General features: G+C 31.7%; 1 protein-coding gene across 1 annotated transcript in view; it reads right to left on the bottom strand.

Annotated features, from left to right (window-relative positions):
- The window catches only part of Ada2a (Transcriptional adapter 2A), a 182,710-nt gene that overhangs the window by 133,662 nt on the left and 23,377 nt on the right, over positions 1-25,671 (bottom strand). The window lies entirely within an intron of this gene.

Here is a 25,671-nt window from a genome sequence, read left to right as displayed (position 1 = left end):
TTTTTAAAACACGCTTTAAAAAAATATTTCTAAATAAGTTGTTATTAGACACTCAATATTTAATAATTTTTGCTTAATGTGTGGTGACAATTTCACAGATTGCTGATAGTTTTTAATACTTTCAAGCACTATCACACTATTATCAACTATACCTTGAATTTTTGTTTCATTTTTACCATATAACAGTCGTTGATGTTCTACTCGCACTATTTCACAAAAAATTACAAAATTTTCTACAGTCAGCATTAACAGAACTATCAGAAAGTTTCTTCATAATGTGGACACGGATTGCTAACGTCCTTAAATGATTGTTACAGTGCTTTGACATTTTTTTTTTTTTTTTTTTTAAATAAATACCTACTATCGTAGTGTATTTATTCTTTAGGCTTTATTGTAATCGAGTACATATAGCCTTGGTATAAGTAAGGCACATTTTACATTATATTTGTTACATACTACAAGTAATGGTTACATATTACGTTATTGGTTATACATTATTGGATACACTTTGTAGTTTATTAGTACGGTAATACTGTCACATAGACCACCTCGAGAGTGAAGGATGTACGTAGTAGGCCATTTACTGCGAGAACGTCGCCCATCCCTTCACGAGGAGCATTGCGTGGTGAAAAAGCACATGTGAAAATTCACAGAGGTACTTGCTCGGGAGAGTCGCACCGGCCGGGAATCGAACCCGCAGTCTTCCGCGTGCCATCCCACAAACCAGCCGACCGAGCCACTACGCGCTTGCTTTGACATATGTTTTAAGGACATATGTATTGGCGGTGCAATAAAAAAACTATAATACTCGTATAGGGTATAAAAAAGGGATGTAAATAAAAATTAATATTAGTTGGCTGTAAGTTGTACTAGCCCGACAATGACTAAATATGTGATTGCTATTCAAGGTTTTAAAACTGTATTTAACAAATTCATTTTTGAAGAGGTCGAAATTTTACCTGTAAAGGAAAAAAATTCCACACCAACAGTATTTTTTTGTGATAAGCACGAACCGTCTTGGGCGGTGGGGGGGGGGGGAGAGGAGACCATACGGCCTAAGTAAAAGTTGAGAAAATTGTTTATTTTTTTTATTTTATCATTTTTCGATAAACAATTGTACGGCTCTTCCTACTCTCTCTTAACGCATATAGATAAAAAAATTAATCAATCAACAATTAAATAAATAATTAAATAAATAAGTAAAGTGCCATATGCCATATGCCATCCCACCGGTAACTTGATTTACTAGCTACTTGCAAATTTCAACAAACAGTTCGATACGTTATTTAAATACCATTTGATAAATTATTCATGCAAGCAAAATAGTATACACTAGTTAAAACATATATGCAACGCATACATCATTATACGCACACACAGACATATAGCCACGTCATCGATCACTATCATTCTCCCTCATCAGAAGATGATCATTGAGTGCCGTCTTGAAGACCGCCAATGAGTCAATCCGCTTAATAGCTGCTGAGATAAAATTCAATAGTCTCATAGCCTGTGATGTGAATGCGGAGGCATAGGATGACAGTGTTGCACGGAGAACGCGAAAAGCTGGCGGATCACGACGGGGACGACTAAGATCATACGTGCACTGCGGGAAAAATCCAAAAAGGTAAGCCGGTTTTCCCATCGCCAGGAGTTTGTACGTGAAGACACTAAGAAGATACTCCTGTCCTAAGGCTAGGACGCAACCACCCCAGCTTCGTATAATACTGTGCAAGTGAAGCGTTACGCCTCAGATAGAAAATACATCGAACCAATGTGTTGCATAGACGATCAAGCTTGTCGCCAGACAATCCCATATAAATTAAACAAGCATAATCAAAGTGTGGTATAACGAGACTTGTGGCAAGCATAGCTCTTAACTGGTATGATAAAAACCTACCCCTATATCTGAATCGATAAATAACCCCATGGACCCAAGAGCAGATGGACACAACATGCATTCCAAGGGAGATCGCCCGACAGATGCCCACCCAGATCCTTGACCGTCTTAACGAATGGAATAATTTAACTATCCACCATCAAAAGAGGCAACGACTCAATGTCAATCCACATCAGATTTTGACACGTGGCTAAAAGCAAGACATGCGTTTTCCCATGAAGCTGTAGGCAAAACTCATCCACCCAGGCAACAACCCCACCATGTTTGCCACCAGGCACACGGTGGAGAGCGGAACAATAATAGACTGCCACCAAAGAGAAGAGTATGAACCAATGGCAAATTAATGATTAATGAGCTGCGTAAAAAAAAAGCACTATTGCAAGAAATGAGCGACGAAAGTAAGAGATAGACAGCCCATCGAAGCTGCTGCCTCTCAATCGCACGTTACAGTGGACCATTGAGGCCACATATGACACACCTCCACGGTCGATACCGGGGACATTAAAAAACTCTCCAGACAAGTAGACACGAGATCACGAAGCTCTCAGACAGTGGACGGCAGGTGGACGCAAGACATGGCGGAAAAGTGCCAAGATAATGTCGAGGACGACATCAAATGCAGCAGCGAACGCGGCATCCCACCAATAAGGCCGAATCTCCGAAGAATACCCTAGCACCAAGACAAGTCGTGAATACACTCAATGGCTCCCCACAAATACGCATCACGAGCCGCCCTTATATCACGCTTTAGGGTCAACCTCATTTCTTACTATCGTGTGTAATAAGATTGTTCACTCGTGCGTCTAGTTATTCCATACATCCGATCACGTGCCCTGCAGCGCCCACGCAGTTCAGCGGTAAACCAAGGGGCAGGTCTACGACGCGATCAGCGCTCAACCAGAGGTGCTTTATTTGTTTTCACTAACAAGTATCGGGCACATTTTTTAACCGAAATTTGTCTATGCTTTAAAGTTCCATTATCGGATTGATTGATTCTAATGAAATTGAAAGTGCGATGGATGAATTAGGTAATGAAAAAGTTTCAGATGTGTACACTAAAAATGAGGCGAAAATGAAGGCAGCTTGGGCAACTTTGGATAAAGTTAAAATAATAGGATCTTAAACAATTATTGAAATTGTAAAGAAATTTGGATTAGATGAAGAAATTGTTTTACGCAAGTTAGCTAAATATGAATCTGAGAGCAGTTTTTGGAGCCATGATTTTGTTAAAAATTCTTTGAAAGCATTAAATTTACAGCTTTGGTGAAACCGTACATGTAGCAATACAAAACTTAGTCTTACTTCTAGTGGAGTAGGAAAAGTTTCTTGTACTTCTACTGCAACTGAACGATCGTTTAGTACTCTAGGTGGATTCACAATTCCAAAAGAGATAGATAAACGAATCTGCGAACAGCTAAAATTTTATATATTACTCACAACTAAAGAGTTATTGATGATTCAAAAGCTTTCGATTTAAAGTATTTGAGCCATTCTGAGGATGCCTGTTCAGACAATAATTAACTAGTCATTAATCTATAGAAAAATAAGTTTTTTATTATTTTTTCATGATCTTATTAGTAAAAATAAAAATCATTGAACAAACCAAATTTCATGACATAATTAAACTGATGAGTTAAAATAATAATACTCCAGAGGAAACATAGTTGTAGAGTTGCGGAAATATAGTTGCGGTGCAATCTTATGGTAAAATACTTTCTTTGTACTAATAAAATAATAAGTGGATGATCATGTCTGTTTTTGTTAAATCAAAAATGATTTATTTAATGAAAATAAAGGAAGAAATTAGGAAAAAATTGCTTTTTTTATTTAGTAAAAACTTTTCTTTTTTTCCAAAAAAGTTTTACAAAATTGACCGTCAGTCAAATTTTTTATTGTCTTGCAGGTCAAAACCAAATAAAAAAAAATTTTTTTTAAGAGTCCTGACATGTGATATGACGTGTCAGATGACACGTACCTGACAAAGTTAGGCCGTGATAGTCACATTTGAATCACTGGTCGGGACTACCACCATTAGCAGCATTAAATTTTCCTCTCGTCGCAATGTATCACATTTAAAAAAAATTCTCATAAGGATTCATGTAGTATAGAATTAACGTGTTATTGAATATGAACTATTTTGCAACTATCTACTTAAATAACTAAATTTAAATTAAAATCTTTACAAATATTTATAATAATTATATAATACGTCTAATAACAGTTGGTACATAACTGAAAACAACGTCCAATGTTGGTACTGTCTTATTTTGTATTTATTTAACAAACAAAACAACGTTTCGGCCGTTTTGACTACGTTTCGGCCCTCATCAGGTACAAAAATCTATGTGTAATTCTTAAAATAAAATTCTTTACAATACAAATTTTAATAAATTACAACAAACGCAAATTTAATTGAGTGTATAACATACCTCTGACTCTTACGAAAGGGATGTAAAATTGTAATGTAGTCAGAGTTTTAAGTTTAGCAGCTTTTATACTCTACACATACACAAATGACATAATACACGCACACAATACAATCAAATAAGAATCGCAAGCGGTTTGTTGTGAGAACCACATAAACAGTACATGTGTTCCTAAGACTACAAATAAAAAAGGCTCCGCAAATCATGTACATCAAGTTTATCTTCTTTTCTCATTGACTTAAAAAGATACTTCTAACAATTTTTCAATTTCTCTGTATCTTGTTGTCTATTAGATCTCACCAGAGATGTTAGCTAACTTGAAAATTATTCTTATTAAAAAAAATTTATTTTACAGCATTCAAAGTTGAGCACAATGCTACAAACACTTGTGCAGCTCCGGCCTTTCTGGTACGACCGCCATAGCCCAAAGTGCCCTGCACAGCTGTTAATTTTTGAAATAAAACTTCTAACGTTGGGCCGTGAACAGCTACGTGAGGGGAAATGCATTACGAAAAAACATAACCACCCACCCTGCGGCCTACGGCCTCTCCTCAACTTCCTCTCTTATACACTTCCTCCCACTCCATCTCTCTCTTTCGCAGCGCGCGCCGCTCTACAGTCTACCGTTCCGCCTCTGTTTCTCTCACATGTAAGCCGCTTGCTCCCTTCCCCTCATGCTAATACTATACCTATGTATGTATGTATATATTATAGTTATGTTAGTATGTATGTTTTTAAGTTAACACGACACCGATGCGCTTGCTCAAACTGAGGTATAGGTATGGAGAAAAGAGAAAAGAAAAGAAAAATAACGGCATTACCTACGCTGAGACAAAGTATACATATGTATTTCATATACATATATACGTGTTACACGTCCTGGTCATTACATACATTTTTATGAGCACGACTCATAGCCTGAGAGGCTTACCCGAATGCACCGAACACACACACTGGCACGTATGCTAAAGCTAAGGGATTTACTACAGCCATACATCTACGTGCATGTGCTCGACGCTGCGACTCCGTCAGAAACTTTTCGATTTGATCTCATTTGATATTTTATTTAAAAAAGCACCTGATGTCTCATTTGATAAATTAAAAAATTAATTCCACTTTTTTTTTTAATTGGCATAAAATACTTTTAAAGATGTGTTTTTTGTTGTACTATCCAAATAGTAGTAACACTGGAGTAATCTTAAATTCTGTCAATTCAATTTTTATTTATTTTTGTGGTGAGAATGCTTATTAAGCCATCTCAGCTAATCTCAGGTAAGTTTTTGGCATTGGATTGACCTGACATCTCATTTTACGGCCATACAAAGAGAAAGATGTAAAAAAACAAAATACATGATACCATTATATACAAAACGCTTTGAAACAGAACAACTATTTGAATACTTCTGCAGATGGCTTCGATAAAGAATTAAAATTGTCTGTAATAAAAAAATCGTAAAGGTCTGTAATTTGCATCCAAAACCCTAATTTACATTTTTGAATCTAGTAGGCGCTGTAATCTTTTTTTTTTTTTTAAATCGTTACCCCCTAGTATTTTTAATGATAAGAACTACTACTTACAGCAGGAACGTTTCAATGGTCATTTAAATAATTTACTTGAACAACGTATTAAAATAATATTAATTTTCGATTAAAACACGAAGGTGATGTACTAAATGAAATGACATAAAGGTGTCTGCATGATGAATAAGAAATTAACTATAATTCAAGATTATTAATTTAAGATTATACAAAATATCTGTAGAAGCTTTTCATATATTAGTGCAAGACATTTATTTATTATTTGTTTCACTTTTTGTGATAAATGTTTGTGCACTCACAAATTATGGTTTAAAGTTTTTATTTTTTATATTTACAAATTTGAACTGCATGCGGAAAGCCAATAAATAAAATCCTTTTTCTTAAGCGGAAATCATTTCAAATTGGTGGTGGTGGAATTTAAAATCAAGGAAATGGACGATTGTATTATGAAAATAACAAAAAACTACGAAAAGAATACATCTTACAAATGACTTGACACGACAACAAAGAGAGACTCAGAAGATGAGATTAGGCAAAGAAACAGAGAATCAAAGCAAAACCTGAATAAATTATGAAGCTAAAACTATCCGCTTCTCCCAGCCAACTGACGGTCACAATACCGCAAAAAAAATTAAAGTGTTGAAAGGTCAACTAAACGACTTCTCATTGATTAGTAATTAACTGTAATTAATAACTTATGTAAAATTTGCCTCACCAACTCCTTGTTTTGCAAAAAAGAATTAGTTAAACTGCAAAATTCGGCTACATTCGTGAAACTAAGCCTGGGTTCCAAACTTTTAAGGCTTTAAAACAATCTAAAAATACAGCTACTTTCATTAAAACGACGAAGTTTTCCACCTTTTAAGGTTTCCAAACAGAATTTTAGCACAAAATGAAATATTTTCTTCATTTACCACACGTACAAAAAAAGCTCCAGAATCTTTTAGGAGGGTAAACTTTCCCATTTTACAATAAATAAATAAATAATCTGCAAAATATGGCTATTCTCGTAAAAACAACAGAGCTTTCCACCTTTTCAGAATTCCAAACAGATATTGAGCACGAAATATAATATTTTGCTTGTTTATTACACGTACAAAAGAAACTATAAAAACTTCAAGGAGGGTACACTTTCTCATTTTAGAATAAATAAATAAATAATCTGCGAAATATAGCTACTTTCGAGAAATGACAGAGTTTTCCACCTTTTGAGGTTTCTAAACAAAATTTTAGTATGAAGTAAAATATTTTCTTTATCTACCACGAGTACGAAAAAAACTTAAGAAACTTTAAGGAGGGTACACTTTCTCATTCTACGGTAAATAAATAGATAATCTGCAAAATATGGCTGTTCTCGTGAAAACGACAGACATTTCCACCAAACAATAGTTTAGCATAAAATAAAATACTTTGCTTATCTATTACACGTACAAAAGAAGTTACAAAGACTATAAGAAGGGAACACTTTCTCATTTTGCAATAAATGAATAAACAATCTGCAAAACATAGCTACTTTCGAAAAATGACAAGGTTTTCTACCTTTTGTGGTTTCTAAACAGAATTTTAGCACGAAATAAAATATTTTTTATATCTAATACACGTACAGAAAAGGCTTTAATAATTTTTAATAGGGTACACTTTTTCATTTTACAATGAATAAATGAATAATCTGCGAAATATTTCTCGTAAAAACGCTGAGTTTTCCACATTTTAAGAATTCCAAACGGAAATTTAGCACGAAATAAAACATTTTTCTCATCAACTACACGTACAAACAAGGCTTTAATAATTTTGAGAAGGGTACACTTTTTTATTAAATAATCTGCAAAATATGGCTATTCTCGTGAAAATGAAAAAGTTTTCCACCTTTTAAAGTTTCTAAACAATATTTTAGCATCAAACAAAATATTTTCTTCGTCCATCACACGTACAAAAGAAGCTTCAAAATCTTTGAGGAGGGTACACTTCCTTATTTTACAATATATAAATAAATAATCTGCAAAATATGGCTATTCTCGTCACAACGACAGAGTTTTCCACCTTTTGGGGATAATGTAATCAACCATCCAAGGACCTTTCTTTTCAGTTACACATGTAAGCTGGATACTTTGTAAATGGCTTGCTTACATCAAGTCTGACAACTTTTTCCTCTTCGACTTTTTTTGGAAATGGCACGTATGCGAGCAGAGGACTCGCAAACATGTCAATCTGACGTAGTCATGTTTCTTGATAGATGTAAATCTAATTTTACGTAAAATTTTAGATTTTTATGTGCAAATCACGGAAATCAACTTGTCCGACAAAAATAATGGTAAATAGGGGGAGTCCGACAGCCCAAAAATGTCGATCTGACGTAGTCGTGTTTCCTGATGCTTGTAAATATAATTTTACGTAAAATTGTAGATTTTTATGTGCAAATCACGGAAATCAACTTGTCCGACAAAAATAATGGCAAATAGGGGGAGTCCGACAACCCAAACATGTCGTTCTGACATAGTCGTGTTTCCTGATACATGTATGTCGGACAAAAGTAAGTCTTAATCAAACAACATTTTCTGAGTGCTAAATTAACGTTGTCCGACAAGTCCAACAGGAAATAAAGCTTAGATGAACAAAAATAGACTAACATCGTAAATAAAAATTTTTAATTATTTCATGAAATAAATTTGAAGCAATTTACCTGCAAAAAAGTGGTTATTCAATGTAAAGGTATATGTTAATGATTGTTTTTTCATACTAAGTAATTTTATTTCACAAATATGGTAGTTAAATCGAAAAAAATTATTTACAAGACTATACTGTGCAACATTTATTTCATATAATTTTTACGGATCTGAGTCGTCATCATTTTCATCTAATTCATAGTTTTCATTTTCAAAAACTTCTTCGTCATCACTGCATTTCATGTCGTCATCTACAGACTCTTTATCAGATTCTGTAATAAATAAAACAATAGCTTTTAATGTATGTAATAAATAAACTTTTTTATTTTCATTGGTAAACTGATTTTTTTATGTTTTTAGAAGCCCAAAAAACAATAATCAACAATCAACTAATATATTTCTCCGATTGCATCCAATAGCATCGTTGTCACAAGTATCTGGTAAAATCACATTGCTATATTTGTGGCCATGGTGTACACGAGCTTTTAAATACATTTTACACAGATTTAAAATTTCAGGAGTAAACTGTTTCACTTCTTCTCTTTTTTTGCGAAATTTTGGGTTTGCACTATAAAGAACATTACACAAAAAACACGCCATATTAAAAAAATAATAAATTAAACGTAAATTTTCGTACACGTGGTTCACAGCGAAATACTTCTACATATGTATACAGAGCAGTTGCCGGTTCCTATAAGATACTGTGAAAGGCGCGTTTTTATGCGTCAGGCAACCGTTTTACCGCGTAAATTCAAATAAAATTTGGGAGCTTAGGTATATATTTTAAGGCTAACAATTGTATTTTTAATAATTTTCAAGCTTTTCCATGATATTCATGAGTTAAAGTAGTCTATAGAACATTAAATACCGATTACAACAAAATGTATCTTTGGTATTAATATTTATTCGATTACATATAAATTTTTTCAAGTTTGTGCCATTTTTTTTGTCGGACACATATTTATTTATAATAGAGGGGTAATTCAAGACCGAAAAAAAGTTTTAAGGGAATTTACATGTATCAGGAAACACGACTACGTCAGAACGACATGTTTGGGTTGTCGGACTCCCCCTATTTGCCATTATTTTTGTCGGACAAGTTGATTTCCGTGATTTGCACATAAAAATCTACAATTTTACGTAAAATTAGATTTACATTTATTAAGAAACATGACTACGTCAGATCGACATGTTTGCGAGTCCTCTGCTCGCATACGCATACGTGCCATTTCCGAAAAAAGTCGAAGAGGAAAAAGTTTTCGGACTTGATGTAAGCAAGCCATTCACAAAGTATCCGGTTTAGATGTGTAACTAAAAAAAAAGGTCCTTGGATGGTTGATAAGGATCCCAAACAGAATTTTAGCACGAAAAATTGTATTTTCTTCAACTACTACAGGTACAAAAAAAACTTAAATAAATTTTAGAAGGATGTACTTTTTCATTTTACAATAACTAAATAAACAATCTGCGAAATATGGCTATTCTCGTGAAAATGACAGTGTTTCCCACATTTTAAGTGTTTTAAACAAAAGTTTAGCATAAAATTAAATACTTTGCTTATCTATTGCACGTACAGAAAAAGCCACAAACACTTTAAGGAGGGTACACTTTCTTACTTGACAATAAATAAATAAACAATCTGCAAAATATAGCTACTTTCGTGAAAATGACAGTGTTTCCCACATTTTAAGTGTTCTAAACAAAAGTTTAGCATAAAATTAAATACTTTGCTTATCTATTGCACGTACATAAAAAGCTACAAAAACTTAAAGGAGGGTACACGTTCCCATTTTACAATAAATAAATATCCAATCAGCAAAATATAGCAATTTTCGAGAAATGACAGAGTTTTCCACATTTTGAGGTTTTAAAACAATATTTAAGCATCAAATAAAATAATTTTTTAATATACGAAAGGTAAAGAAAAAGCTCTCAAAACTTTAAGAAGGGTTCACGTTCTCATCTTACAACAAATAAATAAATAATCTGCGAAACATGGCTATTCTCGTAAAAACGACAGACTTCTCCAACTTTTGAGGATTCAAAACAGAAGTTTAGCATAAAATAAAATACTTTGCTCATCTATGACACGTACAAAAGGAGCTACAGAAACTTTGAGGAGGGTACACTTTCTCATTTTACGATAAATAAAAAAACAATCTGCAAAATATAGCTACTTTCGAAAAATGACAATTTTCCACCTTTTGAGGTTTCTAAACAACATTTTAGCATGAAGTAAAATAAATTCTTTATCTACGACAAGTACGAAAAAAGCTCCAAAAACTTGTAGGAGAGTGCACTTCCTTATTTTGCGGTAAATAAATAAATAATCTACAAAATATGGCTATTCTCATGAAAACGACAAAGTTTTTAACCTTTCGAGGATTCCAAACAGAATTTTAGCACACAATAAAATGTTTTCTTTATTTACTACACGTACAAAAAAGGCTTCAATAATTTTTAGGAGGGTACACTTTTTTACTTTACAATAAATAAATTAATAATCTGCAAAATATTGCTTATAAAAACGCTAAGTTTTTTACCTTTTGAGTAGTTCAAACAAAATTTTAGCACGAAATATAATATTTTTTTCATCTACTACGCGTACAAAGAAGGCTTTTATGATATTTAGAACGGTACACTTTTTCATTTTACAAAAATAAATAATCTGCGAAATATGGCTATTCTCGTAAAAAGGATAAAGTTTGCCGCCTTTCAAAGTTTCTAAACAATATTTTAGCATAAAATAAAATATTTTTTTTATCTACCACTCGTATGATAAAACTCCGAAAACTTTTACGAAGGTAAACTTTTTTATTTAACAAAAAATAAATAAATAATCTGCAAAGTTTAGCTACATTCGTTAAATGGACAGAGTTTTCCACCTTTTGAGGTTTCGAAACAACATTTTAGCAAGAAGTAAAATACTTTTTTATCTACTACAAGTACAAAAAAAGCTCCCAAAACTTTAAGGAGGGTACACTTTCTAATTTAACGGTAAATAAATAGATAATCTGCAAAATATGGCTATTCTCGTGAAAACCACAAACTTTTCTACCTTTTGAGGATTCCAAACAATAGTTTAGCATAAAATAGAATACTTTGCTAATGTATTACACGTACAAGAGCGGCTACAAAAACTTTAAGGAGCGTACACTGTCTTATTTTACAATAAATGAATAGACAATCTGCAAAATAGAGCTACTTCCGAAAAATAACAGAGTTTTCTACCTTTTAAAGTTTCTAAACAATATTTTGGCATAAAATAAAATATTTTCTTTATTTAATACACGTACATAAAAAGCTTCAAAAACCTCATGGAGGGTACACTTTCTTACTGTACAATAAATAAATAAACAATCTGCAAAATATAGCTACTTTCGTTAAAACGACAGAGTTTTCCACATTTTTAGGTTTCCAAACAATATTTTAGCATAAAATAGAATATTTTCTTTATTTACTACACGTACATAAAAAGCTTCAAAAACCTCATGAAGGGTACACTTTCTTACTGTACAATAAATAAATAAAAAATCTGCAAAATGTAGCTACTTTCGTGAAAACGACAGTGTTTCCCACATTTCAAGAGTTTCAAACAAAGTTTAGCATAAAATTTGAAACTTTGCTCATCTATTACACGTACAGAAAAAGCTACAAAAACTTAAAGGAGGGTTCACGTTCTCATTTTACAATAAATAAATAAATAATCTGCAAAACATGGCTATTCTCGTGAAAACGACAGACTTTTCCAACTTTTGAGGATTTAAAACAGAAGTTTAGCATAAAATAAAATACTTTGCTCATATATTACACGTACAAAAGGAGCTAGAAAAACTTTAAGGAGGGTACACTTTTTCATTTTACGATAAATAAATAAACAATCTGCGAAATATAGCTACTTTCGAAAAATGACAATTTTTCACCTTTTGAGGTTTCTAAACAACATTTTGGCATGGAGTAAAATATATTCTTTATCCACCACAAGTACGAAAAAAGCTCCAAAAATTTTAGGGAGGGTACACTTCCTTATTTTGCGGATAATGAATAAATAATCTACAAAATATGGCTATTCTTATGAAACGACAAAGTTTTTCACCTTTTGAGGATTCCAAACACAATTTTTGCACGAAATAAAATATTTTATTTATCTACTACACGTACAAAAAAAGCTTTTATAATTTTTAGGAAGGTACACTTTTTCACATCACAATAAATAAATAAATAATATGCGAAATATTTCTCATGAAAGCGCTGAGTATTCCATCTTTTGAGAATTTCAAACAGAATTTTAGCACGAAATAGAATATTTTTTTCATCTACTGCGAAATATGGCTATTCTCGTGAAAAAGATAAAGTTTGCCGCCTCTCAAAGTTTCTAAACAATATTTTAGCATAAAATAAAATTAGCATAAAATAGAATACTTTGCTAAAGTATTACACGTACGAGAGCAGCTACGCAAACTTTAAGAAGGGTACACTGTCTTATTTTACAATTAATGAATAAACAATCTGCAAAATATAGCTACTTTCGGTAAATAACAAGAGTTTTCTACCTTTGAGGTTTCCAAACAGAATTTTCAGCACGAAATAAAATATTGTCTTTATTGACTACTCGTACGAAAAAGGCTTTAATAATTTTTAGAAGGGTACACTTTTAATTTTACAATAAATAAATAAATAATCTGCGAAATGTGGCTATTCTCGTGAAAATGAAAAAGTTTTCCACCTTTTAAAGTTTCTAAACAATATTTGAGCATAAAATAAAATTTTTTTTTATTTACTACACGTACAGATAAGGCTTTCAAAACCTTATTAAGGGTACACTTTCTTACTGTACAATAAAAAAATAAACAATCTGCAAAATATAGCTACTTTCGTAAAAGCGACAGAGTTTTCCACATTTTAAGGAATCCAAACAATAATTTAGCAGCAAATAAAATATTTTCTATATCTACCACACGTACAAAAAAAACTTCAAAAACTTTAAGAAGGGTACACTTTCTCATTTCACAATGAATAAATAAACAATATGCAAAATATAGCTACTTTCGTGAAAACAACAGTTTTCCACATTTTTAAGTTACCAAACAATAATTTAGCATGAAATAAAATATTTTCTTTATCTACCACACCTACAGAAAAAGAATCTAGGATTTATAGACGGGTACGTTTTCTTATTTTACAATAATAAATAAACAATCTTTAAAAAACAGCTACTTTCGTGCAAACGACAGATTTTTCCACGTTTGAGATTTCTAAACAGAATTTCAGCATAAACCAAAATACTTTGTTTACCTATAACACGTACAAAAGGAGCTCCAGAAACTTTTAAAAGGGTACACTTTTTCATTTTCTAAAAAATAAATAAATAATCTGCAAAATATCGCTACTTTCGTGAAAACGACAGAGTTTTTCACATTTTTAGGTTTCCAAACAATATTTTAGCATAAATAAAACTTTTTTTCTATCTTCCTTACGTACAGAAGAGGCTTTTAAACTTCAAGGAGGTTACACAATCTTATTTCACAATAAACAAATAACCAATCTTTGAAATACAGCTACTTTCGTAAAAACGACAGATTTTTTTACGTTTAAAATTTCTAAACAGAATTTTAGCATGAAATAATATACTTTGGATTTCTATTACACAAATAAAAGAAGCTATTAAAACTTTTGAGAGGGTACACTTTCTCATTCTATACTAAATAAATAAACAATTTGCAAAATATGGCTACTTTCGTGACAATGAGAGAGTTTTCTACATTTTGAGGTTTCCAAACAATATTTTAGCATTAAATAAAATATTTTTTTTATTCACCACACGTACAGAAAAAGCTTACAAAACTTTTAGATGGGTACACTTTTTCATTTTACAATAGATAAATAAACAATCTTTAAAATACAGCTACTTTCGTGAAAACGGCAGAGTCTTCCACGTTTGAGGTTTCCAAACAGAATTTGAGCAAATAATAAAATACTCTATTTATCTATAACTCGTACAAATGAAGCTCCAAAAACTTTGAGGAGGGTACACTTTTTTATTTTACAATAAATAAATAAACAATCTTTAAAATACAGCTACTTTCGTGAAAACGACAGAGTTTTCCACGTTTGAAATTTCTAAACAGAATTTTAGCATGAAATAAAATACTTCGCTTATCTATTACACGTACAAAAGGAGCTACAAAAACTTTAAGGAGGGTACACTTTTTTATTTGACAATAAATGAATAAACGATCTGCAAAATATAGCTACTTTCGTGAGAACGACAGAGTTTTTCCTAATTTTTAGGTTTCCAAACAACAGTTTAGCGTAGAAGAAAATACTCCGTTCATCTATTACACGTACAGAAAAAGCTCCAAAATTTTCAAGGAGAGTTAACTTTTTTTTCTCAAAAAATAAATAAACAATCTTTAAAATACAGCTACTTTCGTGAAAACGACAGAGTTTTCCGCGTTTGAGGTTATCAAACCGTATTTTAGCATGAAGTGAAATACAATGTTTATCTATTACACGTACAATAAAAGCTCCATAAACTTTCAAGAGGGTACACTTTCTCATTTTACAAATAAATAAATAAACAATCTGCAAGATATAGCTACTTTTGTGAAACCGAAAGAATTTTATCCAACCCATAAATAAAAGTACCACAATAAATTTATTATGATCCATTGTTTTTTGTAATTATTTATTACAAGACAGCGTTACGTGACCTTTTAAAAAAAATTGGAGTTTTCTGTCGTACAGATCCATCAGAATACACCTAATGTACATATCATTGAAATATTGTCTGCAGTCTTTCGAAAAGACAAATTTGTTATCATTATTTTCTGCTCCGTAGCTAAGTATTTTATTCTTAACAAAGATACGTACTCATTAAAAAAAATTTAAAATTAAGTTAAAGTATTATTAAAAAGATGTATGTACTCCGTTTGTTGACAAAACATTGGTTAGAGTCCTAATTATCAAGAAAATTCGTGAAAACTAAAAAACATTATTTCATATGGCCTTTAAATTAATCAATTACTGCTAAACAGCAAAGTGCACTCTTCTAAAAATATAAACAATGCTACTTGTACACGATTTCAACATAATGCGTGTTGTACTTTCAAATGCAATATTCTTTGAAGCTGCTTCATAGCAAAAAATCTCAGAAGAGCTTGAGAAATCACTTTAATTTCGCTAATTAACTTGGCAATTATTGCTCAACAGCGGTGTGTACCCTTTTAAAAAGCCTTAAAATATTTTCTGTAAACGTTGTTCAAAAAATGCGAGCTTTCTTTATTAATAAAATTATGTCTGGAGTTCTCATTGGCAAGCACAATCAAAAAAAACTTAAGAAATCATTTTAATTCCTACGACTTCGCTAAGTAACTATTTACATCCAAACGGCGTCCTCAAAAGTTTTGGAGCCTTTTCTGTACGTATAGTAAAAAAAATAAATAATTTATTTTAATTCTATTTGGAAACCTCAAACGTCAAAAACTCTGCCGTTTTTCACCAAAATAGCAATATTTCGCAGATAATTTATTTATTTACTGTAAAATAAGAAAGTGTACCCTCCTAAAGGTTTTTGACGCTTCTACTGTACGTGTAATAGATAACCAAAGTATTTTATTTCATGCTAAGATATTATTTGGAAACCTCAAAATGTGGAAAACGCTATCGTTTTCACGAACATAGCAGTATTTTGCATATTGTTTATTCATTCATTGTAAAATAAGAAAGTGTACCCTTCTAAGAATTGTTAAAGCCTTTTTTGTACGTGTAGAAGATAAAAAAATATTTTATTTCGTAAGAAAATTCTCTTTAGAATCCTTAAAAGGTGGAGAACTCTGTCATTTTCACCGGAATAGCCATATTTCGTAGATTATTTATATATTTATTGTAAAATGAGAAAGTGCACCCTCCTAAACTTTTTGGAGCTTCTTCTGTACGAGTGGTAGATGAAGAAAAAATTTTATTCCACGCTAAAATTCTGTTTGGAAACCTTAAAAGGTAAAAAACTCTGTCATTTTCACGAAAGTAGCTGTATTTTGCGGATAATTTATTTATTTATTGTAAAATAAGAAAGTGTACCCTCCTAAAAGCTTTTGGAGCTTTTAAAAATTGTTAAAGCCTTGTTTGTACGTGTAGTAGATAAAGAAAATATTTTATTTTGTGCTAAAATATTGTTTGGAAACCTCAAAAGGTGGAAATTGCTGTGGTTTTCACGAAAGTAGCCATATTCCACAGTTTACTTATTTATTTATTGTAAAATAAGAAAGTGTACCCTCCTAAAAGCTTTTGGAGCTTTTAAAAATTGTTAAAGCCTTGTTTGTACGTGTAGTAGATAAAGAAAATATTTTATTTTGTGCTAAAATATTGTTTGGAAACCTCAAAAGGTGGAAATTGCTGTGGTTTTCACGAAAGTAGCCATATTCCACAGTTTATTTATTCATTTATTGTAAAATGAGAAAGTGTACCCTCCTAAAACTTTTTGAAGCTTCTTCTGTACGTTTGGTAGATAAAGAAAATATCTTATTTCATGCTAAAATATCGTTTGGAAACCTCACAATGTGAGAAACTCAGTCGTTTTCACCAAAATAGCAATATTTCGCAGATAATTTATTTATTTATTGTAAAATAAGAAAGTGTACCCTCCTAAAGGTTTTTGACGCTTCTACTGTACGTGTAATAGATAACCAAAGTATTTTATTTCATGCTAAGATATTATTTGGAAACCTCAAAATGTGGAAAACGCTATCGTTTTCACGAACATAGCAGTATTTTGCATATTGTTTATTCATTTATTGTAAAATAAGAAAGTGTACCCTTCTAAGAATTGTTAAAGCCTTTTTTGTACGTGTAGAAGATAAAAAAATATTTTATTTCGTAAGAAAATTCTCTTTAGAATCCTTAAAAGGTGGAGAACTCTGTCATTTTCACCGGAATAGCCATATTTCGTAGATTATTTATATATTTATTGTAAAATGATAAAGTGCACCCTCCTAAACTTTTTGGAGCTTCTTCTGTACGAGTGGTAGATGAAGAAAAAATTTTATTCCACGCTAAAATTCTGTTTGGAAACCTTAAAAGGTAAAAAACTCTGTCATTTTCACGAAAGTAGCTGTATTTTGCGGATGAGTTATTTATTTATTGTAAAATAAGAAAGTGTACCCTCCTAAAAGCTTTTGGAGCTTTTAAAACTTGTTAAAGCCTTGTTTGTACGTGTAGTAGATAAAGAAAATATTTTATTTTGTGCTAAAATATTGTTTGGAAACCTCAAAAGGTGGAAATTGCTGTGGTTTTCACGAAAGTAGCCATATTCCACAGTTTATTTATTTATTTATTGTAAAATGAGAAGGTGTACCCTCCTAAAACTTTTTGAAGCTTCTTCTGTACGTTTGGTAGATAAAGAAAATGTCTTATTTTATGCTAAAATATCGTTTGGAAACCCCACAATGTGAGAAACTCAGTCGTTTTCACGAGAATAGCCATATTTCGCAGATTATTTATTTATTTATTGTAAAATGTGAAAGTGTACCCTCCTAAAAGTTTTTGGAGCTCCTTCTGTACGTGTGGTAGATGATAAAACTATTTGATTTCTTGCTAAAATATTGTTTGGAAACCTAAAAATGTAGAAAACGCTGTCATTTTAAGGAACGTAGCTGTATTTGCAGATTGTTTATGAATTTATTGTAGAATGAAAAAGTGTAACCTCCTAAAAGTTTTTGGAGCTATTTCTGTACGTATTATAGATAACCAAAGTATTTTATTTTATGCTAAAATTTTGTTTGGAAACCTCAAAATGTGGAAAACGCTGTCGTTTTCACGAACGTAGCTGTATTTTGCAGATTGTTTATTTATTTCTTGTGAAATGAGAAAGTTTACCCTCCTAAAAAGTTTCAGAGCTTCTTTTGTATGTGTCGTGGGTAAAGATAATATTTTATTTTAATCCAAAAGATTTTTTGGAAACCTCAAAATGTCGAACTCTGTCGTTTTCACGAAAGTAACCATATTCTGCAAATTATTTATTTATTTATTGTAAAATGAGAAAGTGTACCCTTCTAAAACTTTTTGGAGCTTTTTCTGTGCGTTTGGTAGATAAAGAAAAGAATTTATTTCATGCTAAAATATTGCTTGAAAACCTCACAATGTGGAATACTCAGTCGTTTTCACGAGAATAGCCATATTTCAAAGATTATTTATTTATTTATTGTAAAATGAGAAAGTGTACCCTCCTAAAAGTTTTTGGAGCTCCTTTTGTACGTGTGGTAGATAAAGAAAATCTTTTATTTTATGCTAAAATATTGTTTGGAAACCTCAAAATGGGGAAAACACTGTCGTTTTCACGAAGGTAGCTGTATTCTGCAGATTGTTTATTTCTTTATTGTAAAATGAGAAAATGTACCCTTTTGAAAATTGTTAAAGCCTTTTTCGTACGTGTAGTAGATGAAGAAAATATTTTATTTCCCGCTTAAATTCTGTTTGGAAACCTCGAAAGGTGGAAAACTATGTCGTCTTCCCGAGAATAGCTATATTTCGCAGATTATTTATTTATTTATTGCAAAATGAGAAAGCGTACCCCCCTAAAAGTTTTGGGACCTGCTTTTGTACGTATAGTAGATAAAGATTATATTAGATTGCCGAATTTTGCAGTTTAACCAATTGTTTTTTGCAAAAAAGGAGTTGGTGAGGCTAATTTTACATAAGTTATTAGTTACAGTTAATTCCTAATTAATAAGAAGTCTTTTAGTTGACCTTTTAACACTTTTATTTTTTTGCGGTATTGTGACCGTCAGGCGGCTGGGAGAAGTGGCTAGTTTTAGCTTTATAAAAAAATTGGAGGCATGAAATTAATGTTCCATGATGAATGGTATAAATATAACAAATGAAATTAACATTCAACAGATTAAAGACACAGAAAAAAAAAGAAGAGAGATCACAAGAATCAAGAGAACAAGATGGAAAGAAGGAGAAAAAGAATTAATATTTGTGTTTAGAACAAAGCAGGAGTGTCAAATAAAGACATGAAGTGTGGAAATATTGATGTCTTTTATATAGACGTGTTAGTAAAAACTCGGTCAGAGAAAGGCAGATGGAGAAGTATAGGAAGTAAGTTGTCAAATATTTATAAATGAAAATTCGTGGGAACTTTTAGAGATGACAAAACAAAATAGAGCAAAAGAAAGAATAATCATAGAAACTGATAGAAAAATATGATATAAAGAGGATATAAAAGAGACAATAAAACTTATGAATGAAATATAGGAACGCAGAAAAATTGAAGTGTTATATACTAGCGGGAGATTAGAACGCAAAAACAGGCAAAAAAGGTAAATAGATCAATAAGATAGCCTTTGGAAACACAAAGGCAAAAAACAGGAAATCAAAAGATGAAACAATACTTGAGGAAGGAAAAAAAAAGATTACTTAAATATCAGATAAAGAATGGAGCATAGTCAATGGACATAATGAAGAAGAGGGAGACTTCACATACGTCGCATTAGCCATAGAGGTGCGTCAGTGATAAACCATGTTATAAGTAATCAAGAAGCTTTTGATCAGATATAAAAGTTGAAGATAGGACAAAAAACATAACTAAATCACATGCCACTAGATATGTATTTAAAAAATTAGAGAAGTAATGGAAGGTAAGGAGGAGAAAAATACAGATATGTCAAAAAGGGAGTGGTTACAAGAATGGATTGACTAACATCAAGAGAGGTGCAAGGACTGGAATTTGAAATAAGATGAGATAGAAAAAAAGGAAGATATAAAAGCAATAGAAGTATTGGTGCCTTAAATTAAAAAACAGTAAAAAAATATGGAAGTAGGAAGAAATGAGGTGGTATGACAAAGAATAAAAAGAAAAAAATTTGGAAACTACGAAGGAAAAACAAAGTAGAAAAAATCTATTAGATTAATAAAAAAGAGAGTGTAGAAACTGTTGCAAAGAAAAAAAAAAAAAAAAAAGAAAAACTAGCGTGTGGGACTTGAAGTCTCCCGATAAGAACGAAGTTCTCATATGTATGTAGAAATCACATTTATACTGTAAAATACAAGGTTCGTAAATACATGTGAGTTCAATATGTACTTTTTTCGCGGGTTACGGCGGTATATTGATGTCTTTCCTGTACATTTGTCATGTACAAAAGGCTCGGGAACTTTTGAAAATAATTTTTAAGGTTATTGTTGGACAAAAAACGAGAAATATATACATATTTGTAATAATTTTGCAAATATGCTATAATTTCCCCAAAAATTTTCCATCTTCATTTTATAGAGAAATATTGAAAATATTAAAATTTGAGTTTGTGTCTTTACATAACTCAACGCCTCTGTTTTTGTGCATCACAATATTCTTTTTCCCTTTAAAAAATCCGTAAAACTCGTTATATTTGCTTTATATTTTTTTCTTTCAAAGATATGGCGTATTTTGTACTATTTGAAGGTTGTACAATATTATAAAAACCCGTTTAATCAATACTGGCTGTCTGCATCGATCTGCCATACATGCAAAAATTATTTTCTAATGTACTTTATTAAAATAATAATATTAACTGGTGTATGTAGTATACATGTTAACTACCATATTTTATACCCATGCACGCAGGCAAACATGTACACACTTACACAGTAAAAGTAGAAAGTACACACACACACACTTATCATACATGCACACTTTCATGGTTGCATCCATAATTCAGTAAACAAGTTACACGCACATACATACGTGCATGTATATACATTGCATGTACTGCCCACAGTAACAAATTACGACACGGCAATAGGAATATACATAACACTACAATTGGCATGCACGTCCACACTTGCTCTCTCTATTTATTTTGTTAATTTTAATATTAAAATTTCCACCAATTTCCCACTGGTTATGTGATTGTGGCACCTGAGCTTACACGAATTTGAGAGTCGTGAGTATGCATGTCGGCCAAAAAAGTGCTCCCATTTATTTAAATAATATCCGTTTGCAAAAATTCTTTTTGCATTCGATTTTTTACCAAATACTCTTCAATTTAGCTTTTTTTTTGTTAGCCAGCAAAAATGGGAGTGCACCCTTTTTCCTTACGCTTTTTGGCTGATAAGTCCCGGCGCTGGCTGGCTTCCTCACCTTATCTTTCTGTGTGTGTCGCCACTACTGCTGTGTCTTCCCCCTCCCCAAAAGTGTACACTTTTTCGTTACGCTTTCTGGCTGATGGGCCCCAGCGCTGGCTAGCTGGCTCTCTCTCCCTCTCTGTGTCGTCACTACTGCTCTGTTTTCCACCTCTCTACAAGTGCACGCTTTTTTCTCACGCTTTCTGTCTGACGGGTCCCCGTTTTTGACTGTCCTTATAGGCAGGAAATACACAGGGAGCATATATCCCATCGTAATCCGATAAAGAACTTCGTTCTAAAAATAGAAGAGCATAAGAGATTAAAAGAAATGCAACATTAGAAAGAAAAATCTAGAATTCTATAAATAAATTTAGAAGAAACAAAAGGCGAAAATGATATGGCTGAAATAAGTAAATAGAGAAGGCATTTTATGATAAAGCACGCAAAAAAAAATTGTAACGTGAGAGTACAGGGGTCCAGCTTAAGAGAGTACAAACACGCAATAAACGCATACAATACAGCTGTCTGCTAGCAGCTATCCCAACATTGGACTCTTACAGTTCAAAGCAACGCTGTACTGTAGAGGTCTAGGGAGGGGGCTGTCTGAGCCAGCGATTGGAACGTATACTTTCCAACCTCCGAGCTCGAGCTGTAACTACCGATGTATAGTTATGGCGTATATAGTCAGCTCCTGCTATATGTACATATGTCTGCCAGACAGCATGTCTGTTATTACCGTATATATATACATACGTTTCAATCGCTGGCTCAGACAGCCCCCTCCCTAGACCTTTACAGTACAGCGTTGCTTTGAACTGTACGAGTCCAAAGTTGGGATAGCTGCGAGCAGACAGCTGTACTGTATGCGTTTAATGCGTATTTGTACTCTCTTAAGCTGGATCACTGTACTCTCAGGGTACAAATTTTTTTTGCATGAGTAAGGTGGTAAGAACGAAAAAGCTCTAAGAATAGAAGAGGCAGAAGAAGGAGACAAAAATTTACAGAAGCGCAGGACAAAAAAGATTTCAAGAAGCTACAAACAAAATTAAAACTGAGGAAAGTACCAGGAGAAGATACACTAGAAAACAGTGTGTGAAAATATATTCCAAAAAAAGTAGATACAACGATGTGAGAACTACTGAAGAAAGAATGGGAAGATGGAAGGATACTAGTACAGTGGAGAAGAATAATATTTATTAAGGAGGTGATAAAGGGGAGCTGAAAAACTTTAGAAGTATAACATCAACATGCACGGCATATAAAATACGTAAGTTTGCTAAATTAATCACTAAAGAGGATGAAGAAAAACTAGCAGAAAGCTTTGATTTAAAGAAGGAAGAGAAGTAGTAGAAGCAATTCATACACTGATACGCATAATAGAAGATAAGTGGAATAAACCCAAGGAAAAAATATTTTCATACTATGTTGATCTTAAGGAAGCATTTGACAGAGTAGACAGAACGGTACTAAAGAAACGATTACAAGAGATGAAGGTGAGTAAAAATTGATAAGTAGAATTATGGATACATACAGAGAAACATTAATATAGTTACAGTAAAAGAAGAAATATCAAAAAGATTTTTGACAAAGAGAGGAGTAAGGCAAGGACTTGCGTTGAGTCAGACATTATTTAATTTTGTACCTGGTGGATTTAGAAAAATAAATAAAAAATAGCAAGTGGTAGCATGAAGAATAGGCAATTACAAAGTATGGAGCTCATTTTACCTTGATGATATAGTTTTAATCACAAGTGAAGAAGTAGAGCTAAGAAACATGGTAAAAAGGTTTCTAAAGTATTTAAAAAAAAAAAAAAAAAAAAAAAAGATACTGAGCGATAGAAAAACAAAAATTCTAGTGTTTGAAAAAAGGACAATAAAAAATATGGACATTGGAAAAAATAACTACAGAACGTGAATAGAATTAGATATTTTGTATATATTCTAGAAAAAAATGGAAGAAATAAAAGGCATTTGACAGAAAGAAAGAATAAAGCTATAACCACATGGATATGCATATCGAATGCATGGAGTGAAGGAGAAAATATATTCGAGTATAATAACAAGAAAAAGTAAGTTATCTGTAGCATTAGTATAGTACAGCATTATTTGCAGCAGAAGTATGAGGATGGTTAAAAATACAAGCAGCCAGACTGATTAACTATTTGTATGCTGTAATATTTTAATTCCAGATATTAGTATTGGTTTGAAACCTCTTAATTTTCCATTATACTGAAATAAGCTTCATGAGTTAATTATTTATTATAATTCACACCATGAATCTAATCTTTTTTTTTTAATATAAATTATAAATTACTAACTAGCTGAATTTTTAGAAAAAAAATACATTTCTGATTTCTTGTTTACTTTTAAGTTGTATGGTTTAACAAAACGTTGATGTTAAATGCAAAGGTAAGTGTAAAATATATGTAAATGTAATAATAAAAATGTTACGAAAGCCTTAGAAACCCAAAAGAGGTGGAGTATAAAGTAAGAAATAAAATGAAATAATTAAAAAAATCGTTTGGTGTGTATTGATGATGCAAAAAACTGTTGAAAGTGTATAAAATCAATAACCAAACTAATTTATAAAGAAAATGTTAAGTTAAATAAAAACTTTCGGAATTTCAAGAGAGTTAAATTTATTTCATTTAAAAATCATACGTAATATGCTTAAGTGAAGTATTCTGCGTTGATGCTACTAAGAAATAAAACATTAAAAATGTAAGCCATAAATTTAAGTTGTGTTAGTGTCTATAGTTTATCATTTTTAATCGATAAGAAAAGTACCGATGACATATCATTTGGATTACATGAGCTTCTAGAGCTGGATACTGAGTTTTACAAATCATTGATGACAGATTAAGTAAGTATGTTCTAAAGAACATATCTTATTAAATCAAAAACAAACTCTCTTGGTTTTAATAAAATACCTGTTTACTTCTAATGTTTTTGTTAACCTTAACCTCTTTAATATACAACAGTCTGGCTCTTGAACTTTTAGACTTCTAATTGTTTTTAGCACTACATACACTAAACTACATACAAAACATACATAACGATGTTTATAGTTCCATTATTAACAATTAAAACTGCTGTTATTTCATAAAGTTGACTGTAATTCATTGTACAATTTAAGTGTTACTGAATAAAAAAACAATAATATCACAGCAATTAAAAAAAACTACTTTTTTCTTGTGCCAGCTTTTACATTTTTCTGTGCTTATTACCATCTTGAGGACGATAAAATTACCACTTAGCGACACTCATGATGGGTGCAAATAGGTCAATCCTTATTACATATTAACCCAAAAACTATGCCCACTTTCTATATAATTTTTAAATATTTGCATTCGTTTAGATTTAAATATAACATCTATTTATCATACTTTTGTAATGTCGGTAGACTAAAATTACGAACAAATTTTTTCCCTGCTCATTTCTTAGGAATGTTGTTTTAAAAGTATTTTTAAAAAGCAAGGTCCAACGTGCCTCTGAAAAGAGGTGAATCATCTGCAAGTTACTCGTACCTGCGGCACAATGATGATTTATGTACATGCACGCTGACCTATGCTGACTGGAAATGGAAAACAAACAAAACATTTTTCGACAAACGTAGATGAGAAAGTTTAACTGGAAACAGTTGAACTAAAGGGTAATATAAAATGGGAAAATAATTTTAGATTAGGATTAAATAACATAAATTTAAATATTAAGATAGCTTAGAATTAAAACATATAAATAAGCGAGAAAAATATAAGATGCCAGAATTGCCACATACAGTTACAAACAACCCACTGTTAACAAGCAACAACACGATGTATCAACTACGGTAAACTTAATGAAACAACATTATTAACTTTTGAAGAATTATCCAATTTTTACTATTCATGTTCGCAGGCTCACGATTTAGCGAGTAACCCTTTTTTTACTTCAACAACTTCTCAAACATACTGCAAAGGTTTCATTTGTAATTTAGTTAATTTCTAACACTTTTTCAAATAAAAAAAAAAGCGGAAAAGTTAACCCTTTCCCTTTTCTTAACTTGG

The sequence above is a fragment of the Copidosoma floridanum genome, unplaced genomic scaffold, assembly GCF_036245765.1.
Source record: "Copidosoma floridanum isolate Cflo_tuat_1 unplaced genomic scaffold, Cflo_Japanese_pri ptg000020l, whole genome shotgun sequence".
NCBI lineage: Eukaryota > Metazoa > Arthropoda > Insecta > Hymenoptera > Encyrtidae > Copidosoma > Copidosoma floridanum.
Note: the sequence above shows the minus strand (reverse complement) of the source record. Positions and strands in the feature narration are given on the sequence as shown.